The sequence below is a fragment of the Hyperolius riggenbachi genome, chromosome 2 (genome assembly GCF_040937935.1).
Source record: "Hyperolius riggenbachi isolate aHypRig1 chromosome 2, aHypRig1.pri, whole genome shotgun sequence".
In the NCBI taxonomy this organism is placed as follows: domain Eukaryota; kingdom Metazoa; phylum Chordata; class Amphibia; order Anura; family Hyperoliidae; genus Hyperolius; species Hyperolius riggenbachi.
In genome coordinates this window covers 147,065,234-147,082,376 of record NC_090647.1, presented here as the reverse complement: position 1 = coordinate 147,082,376, position 17,143 = coordinate 147,065,234, and the positions used below count along the sequence as shown (strand labels likewise).

At 61.7% G+C, this 17,143-nt stretch overlaps 27 non-coding genes and 58 pseudogenes across 27 annotated transcripts; all 85 read left to right on the top strand.

Annotated features, from left to right (window-relative positions):
• Positions 1-43: 43 nt before the first annotated feature.
• LOC137553955 (5S ribosomal RNA) lies at positions 44-162 on the top strand. The gene has a single exon (XR_011027312.1). It is a non-coding gene; the product is annotated as a 5S ribosomal RNA (ribosomal RNA).
• An 83-nt stretch (positions 163-245) lies between these two features.
• LOC137547760 (5S ribosomal RNA) lies at positions 246-364 on the top strand (annotated as a pseudogene).
• Positions 365-447: 83 nt separating this feature from the next.
• On the top strand, positions 448-566 carry LOC137548860 (5S ribosomal RNA). Its single transcript, XR_011026751.1, has one exon. It is a non-coding gene; the product is annotated as a 5S ribosomal RNA (ribosomal RNA).
• An 83-nt stretch (positions 567-649) lies between these two features.
• On the top strand, positions 650-768 carry LOC137547616 (5S ribosomal RNA; annotated as a pseudogene).
• Positions 769-851: 83 nt separating this feature from the next.
• On the top strand, positions 852-970 carry LOC137551222 (5S ribosomal RNA; annotated as a pseudogene).
• Positions 971-1,052: 82 nt separating this feature from the next.
• LOC137550749 (5S ribosomal RNA) lies at positions 1,053-1,171 on the top strand (annotated as a pseudogene).
• An 84-nt stretch (positions 1,172-1,255) lies between these two features.
• Positions 1,256-1,374, top strand: LOC137553944 (5S ribosomal RNA). The gene has a single exon (XR_011027311.1). It is a non-coding gene; the product is annotated as a 5S ribosomal RNA (ribosomal RNA).
• Positions 1,375-1,457: 83 nt separating this feature from the next.
• On the top strand, positions 1,458-1,576 carry LOC137547868 (5S ribosomal RNA; annotated as a pseudogene).
• An 83-nt stretch (positions 1,577-1,659) lies between these two features.
• Positions 1,660-1,778, top strand: LOC137549623 (5S ribosomal RNA). Its single transcript, XR_011026836.1, has one exon. It is a non-coding gene; the product is annotated as a 5S ribosomal RNA (ribosomal RNA).
• Positions 1,779-1,861: 83 nt separating this feature from the next.
• On the top strand, positions 1,862-1,980 carry LOC137558331 (5S ribosomal RNA; annotated as a pseudogene).
• An 83-nt stretch (positions 1,981-2,063) lies between these two features.
• On the top strand, positions 2,064-2,182 carry LOC137557316 (5S ribosomal RNA; annotated as a pseudogene).
• An 83-nt stretch (positions 2,183-2,265) lies between these two features.
• Positions 2,266-2,384, top strand: LOC137558994 (5S ribosomal RNA; annotated as a pseudogene).
• An 83-nt stretch (positions 2,385-2,467) lies between these two features.
• LOC137558060 (5S ribosomal RNA) lies at positions 2,468-2,586 on the top strand (annotated as a pseudogene).
• Positions 2,587-2,669: 83 nt separating this feature from the next.
• Positions 2,670-2,788, top strand: LOC137558059 (5S ribosomal RNA; annotated as a pseudogene).
• Positions 2,789-2,871: 83 nt separating this feature from the next.
• On the top strand, positions 2,872-2,990 carry LOC137553931 (5S ribosomal RNA). The gene has a single exon (XR_011027309.1). It is a non-coding gene; the product is annotated as a 5S ribosomal RNA (ribosomal RNA).
• Positions 2,991-3,073: 83 nt separating this feature from the next.
• LOC137553920 (5S ribosomal RNA) lies at positions 3,074-3,192 on the top strand. Its single transcript, XR_011027308.1, has one exon. It is a non-coding gene; the product is annotated as a 5S ribosomal RNA (ribosomal RNA).
• An 83-nt stretch (positions 3,193-3,275) lies between these two features.
• Positions 3,276-3,394, top strand: LOC137553908 (5S ribosomal RNA). Its single transcript, XR_011027307.1, has one exon. It is a non-coding gene; the product is annotated as a 5S ribosomal RNA (ribosomal RNA).
• Positions 3,395-3,477: 83 nt separating this feature from the next.
• LOC137550748 (5S ribosomal RNA) lies at positions 3,478-3,596 on the top strand (annotated as a pseudogene).
• Positions 3,597-3,680: 84 nt separating this feature from the next.
• LOC137553897 (5S ribosomal RNA) lies at positions 3,681-3,799 on the top strand. The gene has a single exon (XR_011027306.1). It is a non-coding gene; the product is annotated as a 5S ribosomal RNA (ribosomal RNA).
• Positions 3,800-3,882: 83 nt separating this feature from the next.
• Positions 3,883-4,001, top strand: LOC137547865 (5S ribosomal RNA; annotated as a pseudogene).
• Positions 4,002-4,084: 83 nt separating this feature from the next.
• On the top strand, positions 4,085-4,203 carry LOC137549611 (5S ribosomal RNA). The gene has a single exon (XR_011026835.1). It is a non-coding gene; the product is annotated as a 5S ribosomal RNA (ribosomal RNA).
• Positions 4,204-4,286: 83 nt separating this feature from the next.
• LOC137558330 (5S ribosomal RNA) lies at positions 4,287-4,405 on the top strand (annotated as a pseudogene).
• Positions 4,406-4,488: 83 nt separating this feature from the next.
• LOC137557315 (5S ribosomal RNA) lies at positions 4,489-4,607 on the top strand (annotated as a pseudogene).
• Positions 4,608-4,690: 83 nt separating this feature from the next.
• On the top strand, positions 4,691-4,809 carry LOC137558993 (5S ribosomal RNA; annotated as a pseudogene).
• An 83-nt stretch (positions 4,810-4,892) lies between these two features.
• Positions 4,893-5,011, top strand: LOC137558058 (5S ribosomal RNA; annotated as a pseudogene).
• An 83-nt stretch (positions 5,012-5,094) lies between these two features.
• On the top strand, positions 5,095-5,213 carry LOC137558057 (5S ribosomal RNA; annotated as a pseudogene).
• Positions 5,214-5,296: 83 nt separating this feature from the next.
• Positions 5,297-5,415, top strand: LOC137553885 (5S ribosomal RNA). Its single transcript, XR_011027304.1, has one exon. It is a non-coding gene; the product is annotated as a 5S ribosomal RNA (ribosomal RNA).
• An 83-nt stretch (positions 5,416-5,498) lies between these two features.
• Positions 5,499-5,617, top strand: LOC137553872 (5S ribosomal RNA). Its single transcript, XR_011027300.1, has one exon. It is a non-coding gene; the product is annotated as a 5S ribosomal RNA (ribosomal RNA).
• An 83-nt stretch (positions 5,618-5,700) lies between these two features.
• On the top strand, positions 5,701-5,819 carry LOC137553861 (5S ribosomal RNA). Its single transcript, XR_011027299.1, has one exon. It is a non-coding gene; the product is annotated as a 5S ribosomal RNA (ribosomal RNA).
• Positions 5,820-5,902: 83 nt separating this feature from the next.
• LOC137558928 (5S ribosomal RNA) lies at positions 5,903-6,021 on the top strand (annotated as a pseudogene).
• Positions 6,022-6,104: 83 nt separating this feature from the next.
• Positions 6,105-6,223, top strand: LOC137553849 (5S ribosomal RNA). Its single transcript, XR_011027298.1, has one exon. It is a non-coding gene; the product is annotated as a 5S ribosomal RNA (ribosomal RNA).
• An 83-nt stretch (positions 6,224-6,306) lies between these two features.
• Positions 6,307-6,425, top strand: LOC137550014 (5S ribosomal RNA; annotated as a pseudogene).
• An 83-nt stretch (positions 6,426-6,508) lies between these two features.
• Positions 6,509-6,627, top strand: LOC137548894 (5S ribosomal RNA; annotated as a pseudogene).
• An 83-nt stretch (positions 6,628-6,710) lies between these two features.
• LOC137549484 (5S ribosomal RNA) lies at positions 6,711-6,829 on the top strand (annotated as a pseudogene).
• An 83-nt stretch (positions 6,830-6,912) lies between these two features.
• Positions 6,913-7,031, top strand: LOC137558056 (5S ribosomal RNA; annotated as a pseudogene).
• Positions 7,032-7,114: 83 nt separating this feature from the next.
• Positions 7,115-7,233, top strand: LOC137548115 (5S ribosomal RNA; annotated as a pseudogene).
• Positions 7,234-7,316: 83 nt separating this feature from the next.
• On the top strand, positions 7,317-7,435 carry LOC137558103 (5S ribosomal RNA; annotated as a pseudogene).
• An 83-nt stretch (positions 7,436-7,518) lies between these two features.
• On the top strand, positions 7,519-7,637 carry LOC137553837 (5S ribosomal RNA). Its single transcript, XR_011027297.1, has one exon. It is a non-coding gene; the product is annotated as a 5S ribosomal RNA (ribosomal RNA).
• An 83-nt stretch (positions 7,638-7,720) lies between these two features.
• On the top strand, positions 7,721-7,839 carry LOC137547953 (5S ribosomal RNA; annotated as a pseudogene).
• An 83-nt stretch (positions 7,840-7,922) lies between these two features.
• LOC137557702 (5S ribosomal RNA) lies at positions 7,923-8,041 on the top strand (annotated as a pseudogene).
• Positions 8,042-8,124: 83 nt separating this feature from the next.
• Positions 8,125-8,243, top strand: LOC137556956 (5S ribosomal RNA; annotated as a pseudogene).
• Positions 8,244-8,326: 83 nt separating this feature from the next.
• On the top strand, positions 8,327-8,445 carry LOC137547655 (5S ribosomal RNA; annotated as a pseudogene).
• An 83-nt stretch (positions 8,446-8,528) lies between these two features.
• On the top strand, positions 8,529-8,647 carry LOC137553825 (5S ribosomal RNA). Its single transcript, XR_011027295.1, has one exon. It is a non-coding gene; the product is annotated as a 5S ribosomal RNA (ribosomal RNA).
• An 83-nt stretch (positions 8,648-8,730) lies between these two features.
• On the top strand, positions 8,731-8,849 carry LOC137557701 (5S ribosomal RNA; annotated as a pseudogene).
• Positions 8,850-8,932: 83 nt separating this feature from the next.
• Positions 8,933-9,051, top strand: LOC137551164 (5S ribosomal RNA; annotated as a pseudogene).
• Positions 9,052-9,134: 83 nt separating this feature from the next.
• LOC137548753 (5S ribosomal RNA) lies at positions 9,135-9,253 on the top strand (annotated as a pseudogene).
• Positions 9,254-9,336: 83 nt separating this feature from the next.
• On the top strand, positions 9,337-9,455 carry LOC137553812 (5S ribosomal RNA). Its single transcript, XR_011027293.1, has one exon. It is a non-coding gene; the product is annotated as a 5S ribosomal RNA (ribosomal RNA).
• Positions 9,456-9,540: 85 nt separating this feature from the next.
• LOC137547693 (5S ribosomal RNA) lies at positions 9,541-9,659 on the top strand (annotated as a pseudogene).
• Positions 9,660-9,742: 83 nt separating this feature from the next.
• On the top strand, positions 9,743-9,861 carry LOC137553801 (5S ribosomal RNA). Its single transcript, XR_011027292.1, has one exon. It is a non-coding gene; the product is annotated as a 5S ribosomal RNA (ribosomal RNA).
• Positions 9,862-9,944: 83 nt separating this feature from the next.
• Positions 9,945-10,063, top strand: LOC137558055 (5S ribosomal RNA; annotated as a pseudogene).
• An 83-nt stretch (positions 10,064-10,146) lies between these two features.
• LOC137553790 (5S ribosomal RNA) lies at positions 10,147-10,265 on the top strand. Its single transcript, XR_011027291.1, has one exon. It is a non-coding gene; the product is annotated as a 5S ribosomal RNA (ribosomal RNA).
• An 83-nt stretch (positions 10,266-10,348) lies between these two features.
• Positions 10,349-10,467, top strand: LOC137553779 (5S ribosomal RNA). The gene has a single exon (XR_011027289.1). It is a non-coding gene; the product is annotated as a 5S ribosomal RNA (ribosomal RNA).
• An 83-nt stretch (positions 10,468-10,550) lies between these two features.
• LOC137547758 (5S ribosomal RNA) lies at positions 10,551-10,669 on the top strand (annotated as a pseudogene).
• An 83-nt stretch (positions 10,670-10,752) lies between these two features.
• On the top strand, positions 10,753-10,871 carry LOC137556563 (5S ribosomal RNA). Its single transcript, XR_011029207.1, has one exon. It is a non-coding gene; the product is annotated as a 5S ribosomal RNA (ribosomal RNA).
• An 83-nt stretch (positions 10,872-10,954) lies between these two features.
• LOC137557840 (5S ribosomal RNA) lies at positions 10,955-11,073 on the top strand (annotated as a pseudogene).
• An 83-nt stretch (positions 11,074-11,156) lies between these two features.
• LOC137548144 (5S ribosomal RNA) lies at positions 11,157-11,275 on the top strand (annotated as a pseudogene).
• Positions 11,276-11,357: 82 nt separating this feature from the next.
• On the top strand, positions 11,358-11,476 carry LOC137548553 (5S ribosomal RNA; annotated as a pseudogene).
• An 84-nt stretch (positions 11,477-11,560) lies between these two features.
• LOC137553767 (5S ribosomal RNA) lies at positions 11,561-11,679 on the top strand. Its single transcript, XR_011027287.1, has one exon. It is a non-coding gene; the product is annotated as a 5S ribosomal RNA (ribosomal RNA).
• Positions 11,680-11,762: 83 nt separating this feature from the next.
• Positions 11,763-11,881, top strand: LOC137550845 (5S ribosomal RNA; annotated as a pseudogene).
• An 83-nt stretch (positions 11,882-11,964) lies between these two features.
• Positions 11,965-12,083, top strand: LOC137549600 (5S ribosomal RNA). Its single transcript, XR_011026834.1, has one exon. It is a non-coding gene; the product is annotated as a 5S ribosomal RNA (ribosomal RNA).
• An 83-nt stretch (positions 12,084-12,166) lies between these two features.
• LOC137548344 (5S ribosomal RNA) lies at positions 12,167-12,285 on the top strand (annotated as a pseudogene).
• An 83-nt stretch (positions 12,286-12,368) lies between these two features.
• Positions 12,369-12,487, top strand: LOC137557314 (5S ribosomal RNA; annotated as a pseudogene).
• Positions 12,488-12,570: 83 nt separating this feature from the next.
• Positions 12,571-12,689, top strand: LOC137548546 (5S ribosomal RNA; annotated as a pseudogene).
• Positions 12,690-12,772: 83 nt separating this feature from the next.
• LOC137558054 (5S ribosomal RNA) lies at positions 12,773-12,891 on the top strand (annotated as a pseudogene).
• An 83-nt stretch (positions 12,892-12,974) lies between these two features.
• Positions 12,975-13,093, top strand: LOC137558052 (5S ribosomal RNA; annotated as a pseudogene).
• An 83-nt stretch (positions 13,094-13,176) lies between these two features.
• On the top strand, positions 13,177-13,295 carry LOC137553754 (5S ribosomal RNA). Its single transcript, XR_011027285.1, has one exon. It is a non-coding gene; the product is annotated as a 5S ribosomal RNA (ribosomal RNA).
• Positions 13,296-13,378: 83 nt separating this feature from the next.
• Positions 13,379-13,497, top strand: LOC137557203 (5S ribosomal RNA). The gene has a single exon (XR_011029538.1). It is a non-coding gene; the product is annotated as a 5S ribosomal RNA (ribosomal RNA).
• An 83-nt stretch (positions 13,498-13,580) lies between these two features.
• LOC137556736 (5S ribosomal RNA) lies at positions 13,581-13,699 on the top strand. The gene has a single exon (XR_011029375.1). It is a non-coding gene; the product is annotated as a 5S ribosomal RNA (ribosomal RNA).
• An 83-nt stretch (positions 13,700-13,782) lies between these two features.
• Positions 13,783-13,901, top strand: LOC137558926 (5S ribosomal RNA; annotated as a pseudogene).
• An 83-nt stretch (positions 13,902-13,984) lies between these two features.
• LOC137553743 (5S ribosomal RNA) lies at positions 13,985-14,103 on the top strand. The gene has a single exon (XR_011027284.1). It is a non-coding gene; the product is annotated as a 5S ribosomal RNA (ribosomal RNA).
• An 83-nt stretch (positions 14,104-14,186) lies between these two features.
• LOC137551624 (5S ribosomal RNA) lies at positions 14,187-14,305 on the top strand (annotated as a pseudogene).
• Positions 14,306-14,388: 83 nt separating this feature from the next.
• Positions 14,389-14,507, top strand: LOC137550999 (5S ribosomal RNA; annotated as a pseudogene).
• An 83-nt stretch (positions 14,508-14,590) lies between these two features.
• LOC137549482 (5S ribosomal RNA) lies at positions 14,591-14,709 on the top strand (annotated as a pseudogene).
• Positions 14,710-14,792: 83 nt separating this feature from the next.
• On the top strand, positions 14,793-14,911 carry LOC137553731 (5S ribosomal RNA). Its single transcript, XR_011027283.1, has one exon. It is a non-coding gene; the product is annotated as a 5S ribosomal RNA (ribosomal RNA).
• An 84-nt stretch (positions 14,912-14,995) lies between these two features.
• Positions 14,996-15,113, top strand: LOC137552493 (5S ribosomal RNA; annotated as a pseudogene).
• An 83-nt stretch (positions 15,114-15,196) lies between these two features.
• On the top strand, positions 15,197-15,315 carry LOC137558241 (5S ribosomal RNA; annotated as a pseudogene).
• An 83-nt stretch (positions 15,316-15,398) lies between these two features.
• Positions 15,399-15,517, top strand: LOC137558538 (5S ribosomal RNA; annotated as a pseudogene).
• An 83-nt stretch (positions 15,518-15,600) lies between these two features.
• Positions 15,601-15,719, top strand: LOC137547951 (5S ribosomal RNA; annotated as a pseudogene).
• An 83-nt stretch (positions 15,720-15,802) lies between these two features.
• LOC137557700 (5S ribosomal RNA) lies at positions 15,803-15,921 on the top strand (annotated as a pseudogene).
• Positions 15,922-16,004: 83 nt separating this feature from the next.
• On the top strand, positions 16,005-16,123 carry LOC137547903 (5S ribosomal RNA; annotated as a pseudogene).
• Positions 16,124-16,206: 83 nt separating this feature from the next.
• Positions 16,207-16,325, top strand: LOC137551770 (5S ribosomal RNA; annotated as a pseudogene).
• An 83-nt stretch (positions 16,326-16,408) lies between these two features.
• LOC137557698 (5S ribosomal RNA) lies at positions 16,409-16,527 on the top strand (annotated as a pseudogene).
• Positions 16,528-16,610: 83 nt separating this feature from the next.
• On the top strand, positions 16,611-16,729 carry LOC137557789 (5S ribosomal RNA; annotated as a pseudogene).
• An 84-nt stretch (positions 16,730-16,813) lies between these two features.
• Positions 16,814-16,932, top strand: LOC137551436 (5S ribosomal RNA; annotated as a pseudogene).
• Positions 16,933-17,015: 83 nt separating this feature from the next.
• On the top strand, positions 17,016-17,134 carry LOC137548927 (5S ribosomal RNA; annotated as a pseudogene).
• Positions 17,135-17,143: the final 9 nt, after the last annotated feature.

Below are 17,143 nucleotides of genomic sequence, written 5' to 3'. Positions count from 1 at the left end.
GAGCACGCGTGGGAAGCCTCACCTTCAAGGCGCCCTGGAGGTTGCCTGCGGCCACACTAAGCCGAAAGCGCCCGCTCTCGTCAGATCGCGGAAGCTAAGCGGCTTCAGGCCTGGTTAGTAGCTGCATGGGAGACCGGCTGTGAACCCCAGGTGCTGCAGGCGGTTTTTTGGGTTTGAGGCCCAATGGCTATGAGCACGCGTGGGAAGCCTCACCTTCAAGGCGCCGGAACGGCGCCTTGGAGGTTGCCTGCGGCCACACTAAGCCGAAAGCGCCCGCTCTCGTCAGATCGCGGAAGCTAAGCGGCTTCAGGCCTGATTAGTAGCTGCATGGGAGACCGGCTGTGAACCCCAGGTGCGGCAGGCGTTTTTTTGGGTTTGAGGCCCATTGGCTATGAGCACGCGTGGGAAGCCTCACCTTCAAGGCGCCGGAACGGCGCCCTGGAGGTTGCCTGCGGCCACACTAAGCCGAAAGCGCCCGCTCTCGTCAGATCGCGGAAGCTAAGCGGCTTCAGGCCTGGTTAGTAGCTGCATGGGAGACCGGCTGTGAACCCCAGGTGCTGCAGGCTTTTTTTTGGGTTTGAGGCCCAATGGCTATGAGCACGCGTGGGAAGCCTCACCTTCAAGGCGCCGGAACGGCGCCTTGGAGGTTGCCTGCGGCCACACTAAGCCGAAAGCGCCCGCTCTCGTCAGATCGTGGAAGCTAAGCGGCTTCAGGCCTGGTTAGTAGCTGCATGGGTGACCGGCTGTGAACCCCAGGTGCTGCAGGTGTTATTTTGGGTTTGAGGCCCAATGGCTATGAGCACGCGTGGGAAGCCTCACCTTCAAGGCGCCGGAACGGCGCCCTGGAGGTTGCCTGCGGCCACACGAAGCCGAAAGCGCCCGCTCTCGTCAGATCGCGGAAGCTAAGCGGCTTCAGGCCTGGTTATTAGCTTCATGGGAGACCGGCTGTGAACCCCAGGTGCTGCAGGCGTTTTTTGGGTTTGAGGCCCAATGGCTATGAGCACGCGTGGGAAGCCTCACCTTCAAGGCGCCGGAACGGCGCCTTGGAGGTTGCCTGCGGCCACACTAAGCCGAAAGCGCCCGCTCTCGTCAGATCGCGGAAGCTAAGCGGCTTCAGGCCTGGTTAGTAGCTGCATGGGAGACCGGCTTTGAACCCCAGGTGCGGCAGGTGTTTTTTTTGGGTTTGAGGCCCAATGGCTATGAGCACGCGTGGGAAGCCTCACCTTCAAGGCGCCGGAACGGCGCCCTGGAGGTTGCCTGCGGCCACACTAAGCCGAAAGCGCCCGCTCTCGTCAGATCGCGGAAGCTAAGCGGCTTCAGGCCTGGTTAGTAGCTGCATGGGAGACCGGCTGTGAACCCCAGGTGCTGCAGGCGTTTTTTTGGGTTTGAGGCCCAATGGCTATGAGCACGCGCGGGAAGCCTCACCTTCAAGGCGCCGGAACGGCGCCCTGGAGGTTGCCTGCGGCCACACTAAGCCGAAGGCGCCCGCTCTCGTCAGATCGCGGAAGCTAAGTGGCTTCAGGCCTGGTTAGTAGCTGCATGGGAGACCGGCTGTGAACCCCAGGTGCTGCAGGCGTTTTTTTGGGTTTGAGACCCAATGGCTATGAGCACGCGTGGGAAGCCTCACCTTCAAGGCGCCGGAACGGCGCCCTGGAGGTTGCCTGCGGCCACACTAAGCCGAAAGCGCCCGCTCTCGTCAGATCGCGGAAGCTAAGCGGCTTCAGGCCTGGTTAGTAGCTGCATGGGAGACCGGCTGTGAACCCCAGGTGCCGCAGGCGTTTTTTTGGGTTTGAGGCCCAATGGCTATGAGCACGCGTGGGAAGCCTCACCTTCAAGGCGCCGGAACGGCGCCTTGGAGGTTGACTGCGGCCACACTAAGCCGAAAGCGCCCGCTCTCGTCAGATCGCGGAAGCTAAGCGGCTTCAGGCCTGGTTAGTAGCTGCATGGGAGACCGGCTGTGAACCCCAGGTGCTGCAGGCGTTTTTTTGGGTTTGAGGCCCAATGGCTATGAGCACGCGTGGGAAGCCTCACCTTCAAGGCGCCGGAACGGCGCCTTGGAGGTTGCCTGCGGCCACACTAAGCCGAAAGCGCCCGCTCTCGTCAGATCGCGGAAGCTAAGCGGCTTCAGGCCTGGTTAGTAGCTGCATGGGAGACCGGCTGTGAACCCCAGGTGCTGCAGGTGTTTTTTTGGGTTTGAGGCCCAGTGGCTATGAGCACGCTTGGGAAGCCTCACCTTCAAGGCGCCGGAACGGCGCCCTGGAGGTTGCTTGCGGCCACACTAAGCCGAAAGCGCCCGCTCTCGTCAGATCGCGGAAGCTAAGCGGCTTCAGGCCTGGTTAGTAGCTGCATGGGAGACCGGCTGTGAACCCCAGGTGCTGCAGGTGTTTTTTTGGGTTTGAGACCCAATGGCTATGAGCACGCGTGGGAAGCCTCACCTTCAAGGCGCCGGAACGGCGCCCTGGAGGTTGCCTGCGGCCACACTAAGCCGAAAGCGCCCGCTCTCGTCAGATCGCGGAAGCTAAGTGGCTTCAGGCCTGGTTAGTAGCTGCATGGGAGACCGGCTGTGAACCCCAGGTGCTGCAGGCGTTTTTTTGGGTTTGAGGCCCAATGGCTATGAGCACGCGTGGGAAGCCTCACCTTCAAGGCGCCGGAACGGCGCCCTGGAGGTTGCCTGCGGCCACACTAAGCCGAAAGCGCCCGCTCTCGTCAGATCGCGGAAGCTAAGTGGCTTCAGGCCTGGTTAGTAGCTGCATGGGAGACCGGCTGTGAACCCCAGGTGCTGCAGGCGTTTTTTTGGGTTTGAGACCCAATGGCAATGAGCACGCGTGGGAAGCCTCACCTTCAAGGCGCCGGAACGGCGCCCTGGAGGTTGCCTGCGGCCACACTAAGCCGAAAGCGCCCGCTCTCGTCAGATCGCGGAAGCTAAGCGGCTTCAGGCCTGGTTAGTAGCTGCATGGGAGACCGGCTGTGAACCCCAGGTGCTGCAGGCGTTTTTTTGGGTTTGAGGCCCAATGGCTATGAGCACGCGTGGGAAGCCTCACCTTCAAGGCGCCGGAACGGCGCCTTGGAGGTTGCCTGCGGCCACACTAAGCCGAAAGCGCCCGCTCTCGTCAGATCGCGGAAGCTAAGCGGCTTCAGGCCTGGTTAGTAGCTGCATGGGAGACCGGCTGTGAACCCCAGGTGCTGCAGGCGGTTTTTTGGGTTTGAGGCCCAATGGCTATGAGCACGCGTGGGAAGCCTCACCTTCAAGGCGCCGGAACGGCGCCCTGGAGGTTGCCTGCGGCCACACTAAGCCGAAAGCGCCCGCTCTCGTCAGATCGCGGAAGCTAAGCGGCTTCAGGCCTGGTTAGTAGCTGCATGGGAGACCGGCTGTGAACCCCAGGTGCTGCAGGCGTTTTTTTGGGTTTGAGGCCCAATGGCTATGAGCACGCGTGGGAAGCCTCACCTTCAAGGCGCCGGAACGGCGCCTTGGAGGTTGCCTGCGGCCACACTAAGCCGAAAGCGCCCGCTCTCGTCAGATCGCGGAAGCTAAGCGGCTTCAGGCCTGGTTAGTAGCTGCATGGGAGACCGGCTTTGAACCCCAGGTGCGGCAGGTGTTTTTTTTGGGTTTGAGGCCCAATGGCTATGAGCACGCGTGGGAAGCCTCACCTTCAAGGCGCCGGAACGGCGCCCTGGAGGTTGCCTGCGGCCACACTAAGCCGAAAGCGCCCGCTCTCGTCAGATCGCGGAAGCTAAGCGGCTTCAGGCCTGGTTAGTAGCTGCATGGGAGACCGGCTGTGAACCCCAGGTGCTGCAGGCGTTTTTTTGGGTTTGAGGCCCAATGGCTATGAGCACGCGCGGGAAGCCTCACCTTCAAGGCGCCGGAACGGCGCCCTGGAGGTTGCCTGCGGCCACACTAAGCCGAAGGCGCCCGCTCTCGTCAGATCGCGGAAGCTAAGTGGCTTCAGGCCTGGTTAGTAGCTGCATGGGAGACCGGCTGTGAACCCCAGGTGCTGCAGGCGTTTTTTTGGGTTTGAGACCCAATGGCTATGAGCACGCGTGGGAAGCCTCACCTTCAAGGCGCCGGAACGGCGCCCTGGAGGTTGCCTGCGGCCACACTAAGCCGAAAGCGCCCGCTCTCGTCAGATCGCGGAAGCTAAGCGGCTTCAGGCCTGGTTAGTAGCTGCATGGGAGACCGGCTGTGAACCCCAGGTGCCGCAGGCGTTTTTTTGGGTTTGAGGCCCAATGGCTATGAGCACGCGTGGGAAGCCTCACCTTCAAGGCGCCGGAACGGCGCCTTGGAGGTTGACTGCGGCCACACTAAGCCGAAAGCGCCCGCTCTCGTCAGATCGCGGAAGCTAAGCGGCTTCAGGCCTGGTTAGTAGCTGCATGGGAGACCGGCTGTGAACCCCAGGTGCTGCAGGCGTTTTTTTGGGTTTGAGGCCCAATGGCTATGAGCACGCGTGGGAAGCCTCACCTTCAAGGCGCCGGAACGGCGCCTTGGAGGTTGCCTGCGGCCACACTAAGCCGAAAGCGCCCGCTCTCGTCAGATCGCGGAAGCTAAGCGGCTTCAGGCCTGGTTAGTAGCTGCATGGGAGACCGGCTGTGAACCCCAGGTGCTGCAGGTGTTTTTTTGGGTTTGAGGCCCAGTGGCTATGAGCACGCTTGGGAAGCCTCACCTTCAAGGCGCCGGAACGGCGCCCTGGAGGTTGCTTGCGGCCACACTAAGCCGAAAGCGCCCGCTCTCGTCAGATCGCGGAAGCTAAGCGGCTTCAGGCCTGGTTAGTAGCTGCATGGGAGACCGGCTGTGAACCCCAGGTGCTGCAGGTGTTTTTTTGGGTTTGAGACCCAATGGCTATGAGCACGCGTGGGAAGCCTCACCTTCAAGGCGCCGGAACGGCGCCCTGGAGGTTGCCTGCGGCCACACTAAGCCGAAAGCGCCCGCTCTCGTCAGATCGCGGAAGCTAAGTGGCTTCAGGCCTGGTTAGTAGCTGCATGGGAGACCGGCTGTGAACCCCAGGTGCTGCAGGCGTTTTTTTGGGTTTGAGGCCCAATGGCTATGAGCACGCGTGGGAAGCCTCACCTTCAAGGCGCCGGAACGGCGCCCTGGAGGTTGCCTGCGGCCACACTAAGCCGAAAGCGCCCGCTCTCGTCAGATCGCGGAAGCTAAGTGGCTTCAGGCCTGGTTAGTAGCTGCATGGGAGACCGGCTGTGAACCCCAGGTGCTGCAGGCGTTTTTTTGGGTTTGAGACCCAATGGCAATGAGCACGCGTGGGAAGCCTCACCTTCAAGGCGCCGGAACGGCGCCCTGGAGGTTGCCTGCGGCCACACTAAGCCGAAAGCGCCCGCTCTCGTCAGATCGCGGAAGCTAAGCGGCTTCAGGCCTGGTTAGTAGCTGCATGGGAGACCGGCTGTGAACCCCAGGTGCTGCAGGCGTTTTTTTGGGTTTGAGGCCCAATGGCTATGAGCACGCGTGGGAAGCCTCACCTTCAAGGCGCCGGAACGGCGCCTTGGAGGTTGCCTGCGGCCACACTAAGCCGAAAGCGCCCGCTCTCGTCAGATCGCGGAAGCTAAGCGGCTTCAGGCCTGGTTAGTAGCTGCATGGGAGACCGGCTGTGAACCCCAGGTGCTGCAGGCGGTTTTTTGGGTTTGAGGCCCAATGGCTATGAGCACGCGTGGGAAGCCTCACCTTCAAGGCGCCGGAACGGCGCCCTGGAGGTTGCCTGCGGCCACACTAAGCCGAAAGCGCCCGCTCTCGTCAGATCGCGGAAGCTAAGCGGCTTCAGGCCTGGTTAGTAGCTGCATGGGAGACCGGCTGTGAACCCCAGGTGCTGCAGGCGTTTTTTTGGGTTTGAGGCCCAGTGGCTATGAGCACGCGTGGGAAGCCTCACCTTCAAGGCGCCGGAACGGCGCCCTGGAGGTTACCTGCGGCCACACTAAGCCGAAAGTGCCCGCTCTCGTCAGAACGCGGAAGCTAAGCGGCTTCAGGCCTGGTTAGTAGCTGCATGGGAGACCGGCTGTGAACCCCAGGTGCTGCAGGCGTTTTTTTGGGTTTGAGGCCCAATGGCTATGAGCACGCGTGGGAAGCCTCACCTTCAAGGCGCCGGAACGGCGCCCTGGAGGTTGCCTGCGGCCACACTAAGCCGAAAGCGCCCGCTCTCGTCAGATCGCGGAAGCTAAGCGGCTTCAGGCCTGGTTAGTAGCTGCATGGGAGACCGGCTGTGAACCCCAGGTGCTGCAGGCGTTTTTTTGGGTTTGAGACCCAATGGCTATGAGCACGCGTGGGAAGCCTCACCTTCAAGGCGCCGGAACGGCGCCATGGAGGTTGCCTGCGGCCACACTAAGCCGAAAGCGCCCGCTCTCGTCAGATCGCGGAAGCTAAGCGGCTTCAGGCCTGGTTAGTAGCTGCATGGGAGACCGGCTGTGAACCCCAAGTGCGGCAGGCGTTTTTTTGGGTTTGAGGCCCAATGGCTATGAGCACGCGTGGGAAGCCTCACCTTCAAGGCGCCGGAACGGCGCCCTGGAGGTTGCCTGCGGCCACACTAAGCCGAAAGCGCCCGCTCTCGTCAGATCGTGGAAGCTAAGCGGCTTCAGGCCTGGTTAGTAGCTGCATGGGAGACTGGCTGTGAACCCCAGGTGCTGCAGGCGTTTTTTTGGGTTTGAGACCCAATGGCTATGAGCACGCGTGGGAAGCCTCACCTTCAAGGCGCCGGAACGGCGCCCTGGAGGTTGCCTGCGGCCACACTAAGCCGAAAGCGCGCGCTCTCGTCAGATCGCGGAAGCTAAGCGGCTTCAGGCCTGGTTAGTAGATGCATGGGAGACCGGCTGTGAACCACAGGTGCGGCAGGCGTTTTTTTGGGTTTGAGGCCCAATGGCTATGAGCACGCGTGGGAAGCCTCACCTTCAAGGCGCCGGAACGGCGCCCTGGAGGTTGCCTGCGGCCACACTAAGCCGAAAGCGCCCGCTCTCGTCAGATCGCGGAAGCTAAGTGGCTTCAGGCCTGGTTAGTAGCTGCATGGGAGACCGGCTGTGAACCCCAGGTGCTGCAGGCGTTTTTTGGGGTTTGAGGCCCAATGGCTATGAGCACGCGTGGCAAGTCTCACCTTCAAGGCGCCGGAACGGCGCCCTGGAGGTTGCCTGCGGCCACACTAAGCCGAAAGCGCCCGCTCTCGTCAGATCGTGGAAGCTAAGTGGCTTCAGGCCTGGTTAGTAGCTGCATGGGAGACCGGCTGTGAACCCCAGGTGCTGCAGGCATTTTTTTGGGTTTGAGACCCAATGGCTATGAGCACGCGTGGGAAGCCTCACCTTCAAGGCGCCGGAACGGCGCCCTGGAGGTTGCCTGCGGCCACACTAAGCCGAAAGCGCCCGCTCTCATCAGATCGCGGAAGCTAAGCGGCTTCAGGCCTGGTTAGTAGCTGCATGGGAGACCGGCTGAGAACCCCAGGTGCAGCAGGCGTTTTTTTGGGTTTGAGGCCCAATGGCTATGAGCACGCGTGGGAAGCCTCACCTTCAAGGCGCCGGAACGGCGCATTTGCGGTTGCCTGCGGCCACACTAAGCCGAAAGCGCCCGCTCTCGTCAGATCGCGGAAGCTAAGCGGCTTCAGGCCTGGTTAGTAGCTGCATGGGAGACCGGCTGTGAACCCCAGGTGCTGCAGGCGTTTTTTTGGGTTTGAGGCCCAGTGGCTATGAGCACGCGTGGGAAACCTCACCTTCAAGGCGCCGGAACGGCGCCCTGGAGGTTGCCTGCGGCTACACTAAGCCGAAAGCGCCCGCTCTCGTCAGATCGTGGAAGCTAAGCGGCTTCAGGCCTGGTTAGTAGCTGCATGGGAGACCGGCTGTGAACCCCAGGTGCTGCAGGCGTTTTTTTGGGTTTGAGACCCAATGGCTATGAGCACGCGTGGGAAGCCTCACCTTCAAGGCGCCGGAACGGCGCCCTGGAGGTTGCCTGCGGCCATACTAAGCCGAAAGCGCCCGCTCTCGTCAGATCGCGGAAGCTGAGCGGCTTCAGGCCTGGTTAGTAGCTGCATGGGAGACCGGCTGTGAACCCCAGGTGCTGCAGGCGTTTTTTTGGGTTTGAGGCCCAGTGGCTATGAGCACGCGTGGGAAGCCTCACCTTCAAGGCGCCGGAACGGCGCCCTGGAGGTTGCCTGTGGCCACACTAAGCCGAAAGCGCCCGCTCTCGTCAGATCGCGGAAGCTAAGCGGCTTCAGGCCTGGTTAGTAGCTGCATGGGAGACCGGCTGTGAACCCCAGGTGCTGCAGGCGTTTTTTTGGGTTTGAGGCCCAATGGCTATGAGCACGCGTGGGAAGCCTCACCTTCAAGGCGCCGGAACGGCGCCCTGGAGGTTTCCTGCGGCCACACTAAGCCGAAAGTGCCCGCTCTCGTCAGATCGCGGAAGCTAAGCGGCTTCAGGCCTGGTTAGTAGCTGCATGGGAGACCGGCTGTGAACCCCAGGTGCTGCAGGCGTTTTTTTGGGTTTGAGGCCCAGTGGCTATGAGCACGCGTGAGAAGCCTCACCTTCAAGGCGCCGGAACGGCGCCCTGGAGGTTGCCTGCGGCCACACTAAGCCGAAAGCGCCCGCTCTCGTCAGATCGCGGAAGCTAAGCGGCTTCAGGCCTGGTTAGTAGCTGCATGGGAGACCGGCTGTGAACCCCAGGTGCTGCAGGCGTTTTTTGGGGTTTGAGACCCAATGGCTATGAGCACGCGTGGGAAGCCTCACCTTCAAGGCGCCGGAACGGCGCTCTGGAGGTTGCCTGCGGCCATACTAAGCCGAAAGCGCCCGCTCTCGTCAGATCGCGGAAGCTGAGCGGCTTCAGGCCTGGTTAGTAGCTGCATGGGAGACCGGCTGTGAACCCCAGGTGCTGCAGGCGTTTTTTTGGGTTTGAGACCCAATGGCTATGAGCACGCGTGGGAAGCCTCACCTTCAAGGCGCCGGAACGGCGCCCTGGAGGTTGCCTGCGGCCACACTAAGCCGAAAGCGCCTGCTCTCGTCAGATCGCGGAAGCTAAGCGGCTTCAGGCCTGGTTAGTAGCTCCATGGGAGACCGGCTGTGAACCCCAGGTGCGGCAGGTGTTTTTTTGGGTTTGAGGCCCAATGGCTATGAGCACGCGTGGGAAGCCTCACCTTCAAGGCGCCGGAACGGCGCCTTGGAGGTTGCCTGCGGCCACATTAAGCCGAAAGCGCCCGCTCTCGTCAGATCGTGGAAGCTAAGCGGCTTCAGGCCTGGTTAGTAGCTGCATGGGAGACCGGCTGTGAACCCCAGGTGCTGCAGGCGTTGTTTTGGGTTTGAGGCCCAATGGCTATGAGCACGCATGGGAAGCCTCACCTTCAAGGCGCCGGAACGGCGCCCTGGAGGTTGCCTGCGGCCACACTAAGCCGAAAGCGCCCGCTCTCGTCAGATCGCGGAAGCTAAGCGGCTTCAGGCCTGGTTAGTAGCTGCATGGGAGACCGGCTGTGAACCCCAGGTGCTGCAGGCGTTGTTTTGGGTTTGAGGCCCAATGGCTATGAGCACGCGTGGGAAGCCTCACCTTCAAGGCGCCAGGGAACGGCGCCCTGGAGGTTGCCTGCGGCCACACTAAGCCGAAAGCGCCCGCTCTCGTCAGATCGCGGAAGCTAAGCGGCTTCAGGCCTGGTTAGTAGCTGCATGGGAGACCGGCTGTGAACCCCAGGTTCTGCAGGCGGTTTTTTGGGTTTGAGGCCCAATGGCTATGAGCACGCGTGGGAAGCCTCACCTTCAAGGCGCCGGAACGGCGCCTTGGAGGTTGCCTGCGGCCACACTAAGCCGAAAGCGCCCGCTCTCGTCAGATCGCGGAAGCTAAGCGGCTTCAGGCCTGGTTAGTAGCTGCATGGGAGACCGGCTGTGAACCCCAGGTGCTGCAGGCGTTGTTTTGGGTTTGAGGCCCAATGGCTATGAGCACGCGTGGGAAGCCTCACCTTCAAGGCGCCGGAACGGCGCCCTGGAAGTTGCCTGCGGCCACACTAAGCCGAAAGCGCCCGCTCTCGTCAGATCGCGGAAGCTAAGTGGCTTCAGGCCTGGTTAGTAGCTGCATGGGAGACCGGCTGTGAACCCCAGGTGCTGCAGGCGTTGTTTTGGGTTTGAGGCCCAATGGCTATGAGCACGCGTGGGAAGCCTCACCTTCAAGGCGCCGGAACGGCGCCCTGGAGGTTGCCTGCGGCCACACTAAGCCGAAAGCGCCCGCTCTCGTCAGATCGCGGAAGCTAAGCGGCTTCAGGCCTGGTTAGTAGCTGCATGGGAGACCGGCTGTGAACCCCAGGTGCTGCAGGCGGTTTTTTGGGTTTGAGGCCCAATGGCTATGAGCACGCGTGGGAAGCCTCACCTTCAAGGCGCCGGAACGGCGCCCTGGAGGTTGCCTGCGGCCACACTAAGCCGAAAGCGCCCGCTCTCGTCAGATCGCGGAAGCTAAGCGGCTTCAGGCCTGGTTAGTAGCTGCATGGGAGACCGGCTGTGAACCCCAGGTGCTGCAGGCGGTTTTTTGGGTTTGAGGCCCAATGGCTATGAGCACGCGTGGGAAGCCTCACCTTCAAGGCGCCGGAACGGCGCCTTGGAGGTTGCCTGCGGCCACACTAAGCCGAAAGCGCCCGCTCTCGTCAGATCGCGGAAGCTAAGCGGCTTCAGGCCTGATTAGTAGCTGCATGGGAGACCGGCTGTGAACCCCAGGTGCGGCAGGCGTTTTTTTGGGTTTGAGGCCCATTGGCTATGAGCACGCGTGGGAAGCCTCACCTTCAAGGCGCCGGAACGGCGCCCTGGAGGTTGCCTGTGGCCACACTAAGCCGAAAGCGCCCGCTCTCGTCAGATCGCGGAAGCTAAGCGGCTTCAGGCCTGGTTAGTAGCTGCATGGGAGACCGGCTGTGAACCCCAGGTGCTGCAGGCTTTTTTTTGGGTTTGAGGCCCAATGGCTATGAGCACGCGTGGGAAGCCTCACCTTCAAGGCGCCGGAACGGCGCCTTGGAGGTTGCCTGCGGCCACACTAAGCCGAAAGCGCCCGCTCTCGTCAGATCGTGGAAGCTAAGCGGCTTCAGGCCTGGTTAGTAGCTGCATGGGTGACCGGCTGTGAACCCCAGGTGCTGCAGGCGTTATTTTGGGTTTGAGGCCCAATGGCTATGAGCACGCGTGGGAAGCCTCACCTTCAAGGCGCCGGAACGGCGCCCTGGAGGTTGCCTGCGGCCACACTAAGCCGAAAGCGCCCGCTCTCGTCAGATCGCGGAAGCTAAGCGGCTTCAGGCCTGGTTATTAGCTTCATGGGAGACCGGCTGTGAACCCCAGGTGCTGCAGGCGTTTTTTGGGTTTGAGGCCCAATGGCTATGAGCACGCGTGGGAAGCCTCACCTTCAAGGCGCCGGAACGGCGCCTTGGAGGTTGCCTGCGGCCACACTAAGCCGAAAGCGCCCGCTCTCGTCAGATCGCGGAAGCTAAGCGGCTTCAGGCCTGGTTAGTAGCTGCATGGGAGACCGGCTGTGAACCCCAGGTGCGGCAGGTGTTTTTTTTGGGTTTGAGGCCCAATGGCTATGAGCACGCGTGGGAAGCCTCACCTTCAAGGCGCCGGAACGGCGCCCTGGAGGTTGCCTGCGGCCACACTAAGCCGAAAGCGCCCGCTCTCGTCAGATCGCGGAAGCTAAGCGGCTTCAGGCCTGGTTAGTAGCTGCATGGGAGACCGGCTGTGAACCCCAGGTGCTGCAGGCGTTTTTTTGGGTTTGAGGCCCAATGGCTATGAGCACGCGCGGGAAGCCTCACCTTCAAGGCGCCGGAACGGCGCCCTGGAGGTTGCCTGCGGCCACACTAAGCCGAAGGCGCCCGCTCTTGTCAGATCGCGGAAGCTAAGTGGCTTCAGGCCTGGTTAGTAGCTGCATGGGAGACCGGCTGTGAACCCCAGGTGCTGCAGGCGTTTTTTTGGGTTTGAGACCCAATGGCTATGAGCACGCGTGGGAAGCCTCACCTTCAAGGCGCCGGAACGGCGCCCTGGAGGTTGCCTGCGGCCACACTAAGCCGAAAGCGCCCGCTCTCGTCAGATCGCGGAAGCTAAGCGGCTTCAGGCCTGGTTAGTAGCTGCATGGGAGACCGGCTGTGAACCCCAGGTGCCGCAGGCGTTTTTTTGGGTTTGAGGCCCAATGGCTATGAGCATGCGTGGGAAGCCTCACCTTCAAGGCGCCGGAACGGCGCCTTGGAGGTTTACTGCGGCCACACTAAGCCGAAAGCGCCCGCTCTCGTCAGATCGCGGAAGCTAAGCGGCTTCAGGCCTGGTTAGTAGCTAAATGGGAGACCGGCTGTGAACCCCAGGTGCTGCAGGCGTTTTTTTGGGTTTGAGGCCCAATGGCTATGAGCACGCGTGGGAAGCCTCACCTTCAAGGCGCCGGAACGGCGCCTTGGAGGTTGCCTGCGGCCACACTAAGCCGAAAGCGCCCGCTCTCGTCAGATCGCGGAAGCTAAGCGGCTTCAGGCCTGGTTAGTAGCTGCATGGGAGACCGGCTGTGAACCCCAGGTGCTGCAGGTGTTTTTTTGGGTTTGAGGCCCAGTGGCTATGAGCACGCTTGGGAAGCCTCACCTTCAAGGCGCCGGAACGGCGCCCTGGAGGTTGCTTGCGGCCACACTAAGCCGAAAGCGCCCGCTCTCGTCAGATCGCGGAAGCTAAGCGGCTTCAGACCTGGTTAGTAGCTGCATGGGAGACCGGCTGTGAACCCCAGGTGCTGCAGGTGTTTTTTTGGGTTTGAGACCCAATGGCTATGAGCACGCGTGGGAAGCCTCACCTTCAAGGCGCCGGAACGGCGCCCTGGAGGTTGCCTGCGGCCACACTAAGCCGAAAGCGCCCGCTCTCGTCAGATCGCGGAAGCTAAGTGGCTTCAGGCCTGGTTAGTAGCTGCATGGGAGACCGGCTGTGAACCCCAGGTGCTGCAGGCGTTTTTTTGGGTTTGAGGCCCAATGGCTATGAGCACGCGTGGGAAGCCTCACCTTCAAGGCGCCGGAACGGCGCCCTGGAGGTTGCCTGCGGCCACACTAAGCCGAAAGCGCCCGCTCTCGTCAGATCGCGGAAGCTAAGTGGCTTCAGGCCTGGTTAGTAGCTGCATGGGAGACCGGCTGTGAACCCCAGGTGCTGCAGGCGTTTTTTTGGGTTTGAGACCCAATGGCAATGAGCACGCGTGGGAAGCCTCACCTTCAAGGCGCCGGAACGGCGCCCTGGAGGTTGCCTGCGGCCACACTAAGCCGAAAGCGCCCGCTCTCGTCAGATCGCGGAAGCTAAGCGGCTTCAGGCCTGGTTAGTAGCTGCATGGGAGACCGGCTGTGAACCCCAGGTGCTGCAGGCGTTTTTTTGGGTTTGAGGCCCAATGGCTATGAGCACGCGTGGGAAGCCTCACCTTCAAGGCGCCGGAACGGCGCCTTGGAGGTTGCCTGCGGCCACACTAAGCCGAAAGCGCCCGCTCTCGTCAGATCGCGGAAGCTAAGCGGCTTCAGGCCTGGTTAGTAGCTGCATGGGAGACCGGCTGTGAACCCCAGGTGCTGCAGGCAGTTTTTTGGGTTTGAGGCCCAATGGCTATGAGCACGCGTGGGAAGCCTCACCTTCAAGGCGCCGGAACGGCGCCCTGGAGGTTGCCTGCGGCCACACTAAGCCGAATGCGCCCGCTCTCGTCAGATCGCGGAAGCTAAGCGGCTTCAGGCCTGGTTAGTAGCTGCATGGGAGACCGGCTGTGAACCCCAGGTGCTGCAGGCGTTTTTTTGGGTTTGAGGCCCAGTGGCTATGAGCACGCGTGGGAAGCCTCACCTTCAAGGCGCCGGAACGGCGCCCTGGAGGTTACCTGCGGCCACACTAAGCCGAAAGTGCCCGCTCTCGTCAGAACGCGGAAGCTAAGCGGCTTCAGGCCTGGTTAGTAGCTGCATGGGAGACCGGCTGTGAACCCCAGGTGCTGCAGGCGTTTTTTTGGGTTTGAGGCCCAATGGCTATGAGCACGCGTGGGAAGCCTCACCTTCAAGGCGCCGGAACGGCGCCCTGGAGGTTGCCTGCGGCCACACTAAGCCGAAAGCGCCCGCTCTCGTCAGATCGCGGAAGCTAAGCGGCTTCAGGCCTGGTTAGTAGCTGCATGGGAGACCGGCTGTGAACCCCAGGTGCTGCAGGCGTTTTTTTGGGTTTGAGACCCAATGGCTATGAGCACGCGTGGGAAGCCTCACCTTCAAGGCGCCGGAACGGCGCCATGGAGGTTGCCTGCAGCCACACTAAGCCGAAAGCGCCCGCTCTCGTCAGATCGCGGAAGCTAAGCAGCTTCAGGCCTGTTTAGTAGCTGCATGGGAGACCGGCTGTGAACCCCAGGTGCGGCAGGCGTTTTTTTGGGTTTGAGGCCCAATGGCTATGAGCACGCGTGGGAAGCCTCACCTTCAAGGCGCCGGAACGGCGCCCTGGAGGTTACCTGCGGCCACACTAAGCCGAAAGCGCCCGCTCTCGTCAGATCGTGGAAGCTAAGCGGCTTCAGGCCTGGTTAGTAGCTGCATGGGAGACTGGCTGTGAACCCCAGGTGCTGCAGGCGTTTTTTTGGGTTTGAGACCCAATGGCTATGAGCACGCGTGGGAAGCCTCACCTTCAAGGCGCCGGAACGGCGCCCTGGTGGTTGCCTGCGGCCACACTAAGCCGAAAGCGCGCGCTCTCGTCAGATCGCGGAAGCTAAGCGGCTTCAGGCCTGGTTAGTAGATGCATGGGAGACCGGCTGTGAACCACAGGTGCGGCAGGCGTTTTTTTGGGTTTGAGGCCCAATGGCTATGAGCACGCGTGGGAAGCCTCACCTTCAAGGCGCCGGAACGGCGCCCTGGAGGTTGCCTGCGGCCACACTAAGCCGAAAGCGCCCGCTCTCGTCAGATCGCGGAAGCTAAGCGGCTTCAGGCCTGGTTAGTAGCTGCATGGGAGACCGGCTGTGAACCCCAGGTGCTGCAGGCGTTTTTTTTGGGTTTGAGGCCCAATGGCTATGAGCACGCGTGGCAAGTCTCACCTTCAAGGCGCCGGAACGGCACCCTGGAGGTTGCCTGCGGCCACACTAAGCCGAAAGCGCCCGCTCTCGTCAGATCGTGGAAGCTAAGTGGCTTCAGGCCTGGTTAGTAGCTGCATGGAGACCGGCTGTGAACCCCAGGTGCTGCAGGCATTTTTTTGGGTTTGAGACCCAATGGCTATGAGCACGCGTGGGAAGCCTCACCTTCAAGGCGCCGGAACGGCGCCCTGGAGGTTGCCTGCGGCCACACTAAGCCGAAAGCGCCCGCTCTCATCAGATCGCGGAAGCTAAGCGGCTTCAGGCCTGGTTAGTAGCTGCATGGGAGACCGGCTGTGAACCCCAGGTGCAGCAGGCGGTTTTTTGGGTTTGAGGCCCAATGGCTATGAGCACGCGTGGGAAGCCTCACCTTCAAGGCGCCGGAACGGCGCATTTGCGGTTGCCTGCGGCCACACTAAGCCGAAAGCGCCCGCTCTCGTCAGATCGCGGAAGCTAAGCGGCTTCAGGTCTGGTTAGTAGCTGCATGGGAGACCGGCTGTGAACCCCAGGTGCTGCAGGCGTTTTTTTGGGTTTGAGGCCCAGTGGCTATGAGCACGCGTGGGAAGCCTCACCTTCAAGGCGCCGGAACGGCGCCCTGGAGGTTGCCTGCGGCTACACTAAGCCGAAAGCGCCCGCTCTCGTCAGATCGTGGAAGCTAAGCGGCTTCAGGCCTGGTTAGTAGCTGCATGGGAGACCGGCTGTGAACCCCAGGTGCTGCAGGCGTTTTTTTGGGTTTGAGACCCAATGGCTATGAGCACGCGTGGGAAGCCTCACCTTCAAGGCGCCGGAACGGCGCCCTGGAGGTTGCCTGCGGCCATACTAAGCCGAAAGCGCCCGCTCTCGTCAGATCGCGGAAGCTGAGCGGCTTCAGGCCTGGTTAGTAGCTGCATGGGAGACCGGCTGTGAACCCCAGGTGCTGCAGGCGTTTTTTTGGGTTTGAGGCCCAGTGGCTATGAGCACGCGTGGGAAGCCTCACCTTCAAGGCGCCGGAACGGCGCCCTGGAGGTTGCCTGTGGCCACACTAAGCCGAAAGCGCCCGCTCTCGTCAGATTGCGGAAGCTAAGCGGCTTCAGGCCTGGTTAGTAGCTGCATGGGAGACCGGCTGTGAACCCCAGGTGCTGCAGGCGTTTTTTTGGGTTTGAGGCCCAATGGCTATGAGCACGCGTGGGAAGCCTCACCTTCAAGGCGCCGGAACGGCGCCCTGGAGGTTTCCAGCGGCCACACTGAGCCGAAAGTGCCCGCTCTCGTCAGATTGCGGAAGCTAAGCGGCTTCAGGCCTGGTTAGTAGCTGCATGGGAGACCGGCTGTGAACCCCAGGTGCTGCAGGCGTTTTTTGGGGTTTGAGACCCAATGGCTATGAGCACGCGTGGGAAGCCTCACCTTCAAGGCGCCGGAACGGCGCTCTGGAGGTTGCCTGCGGCCATACTAAGCCGAAAGCGCCCGCTCTCGTCAGATCGCGGAAGCTGAGCGGCTTCAGGCCTGGTTAGTAGCTGCATGGGAGACCGGCTGTGAACCCCAGGTGCTGCAGGCGTTTTTTTGGGTTTGAGACCCAATGGCTATGAGCACGCGTGGGAAGCCTCACCTTCAAGGCGCCGGAACGGCGCCGTGGAGGTTGCCTGCGGCCACACTAAGCCGAAAGCGCCTGCTCTCGTCAGATCGCGGAAGCTAAGCGGCTTCAGGCCTGGTTAGTAGCTGCATGGGAGACCGGCTGTGAACCCCAGGTGCTGCAGGCGTTTTTTTTGGGTTTGAGGCCCAATGGCTATGAGCACGCGTGGGAAGCCTCACCTTCAAGGCGCCGGAACGGCGCCTTGGAGGTTGCCTGCGGCCACATTAAGCCGAAAGCGCCCGCTCTCGTCAGATCGTGGAAGCTAAGCGGCTTCAGGCCTGGTTAGTAGCTGCATGGGAGACCGGCTGTGAACCCCAGGTGCGGCAGGCGTTTTTTTGGGTTTGAGGCCCAATGGCTATGAGCACGCGTGGGAAGCCTCACCTTCAAGGCGCCGGAACGGCGCCCTGGAGGTTGCCTGCGGCCACACTAAGCCGAAAGCGCCCGCTCTCGTCAGATCACGGAAGCTAAGTGGCTTCAGGCCTGGTTAGTAGCTGCATGGGAGACCGGCTGTGAACCCCAGGTGCTGCAGGCGTTTTTTTTG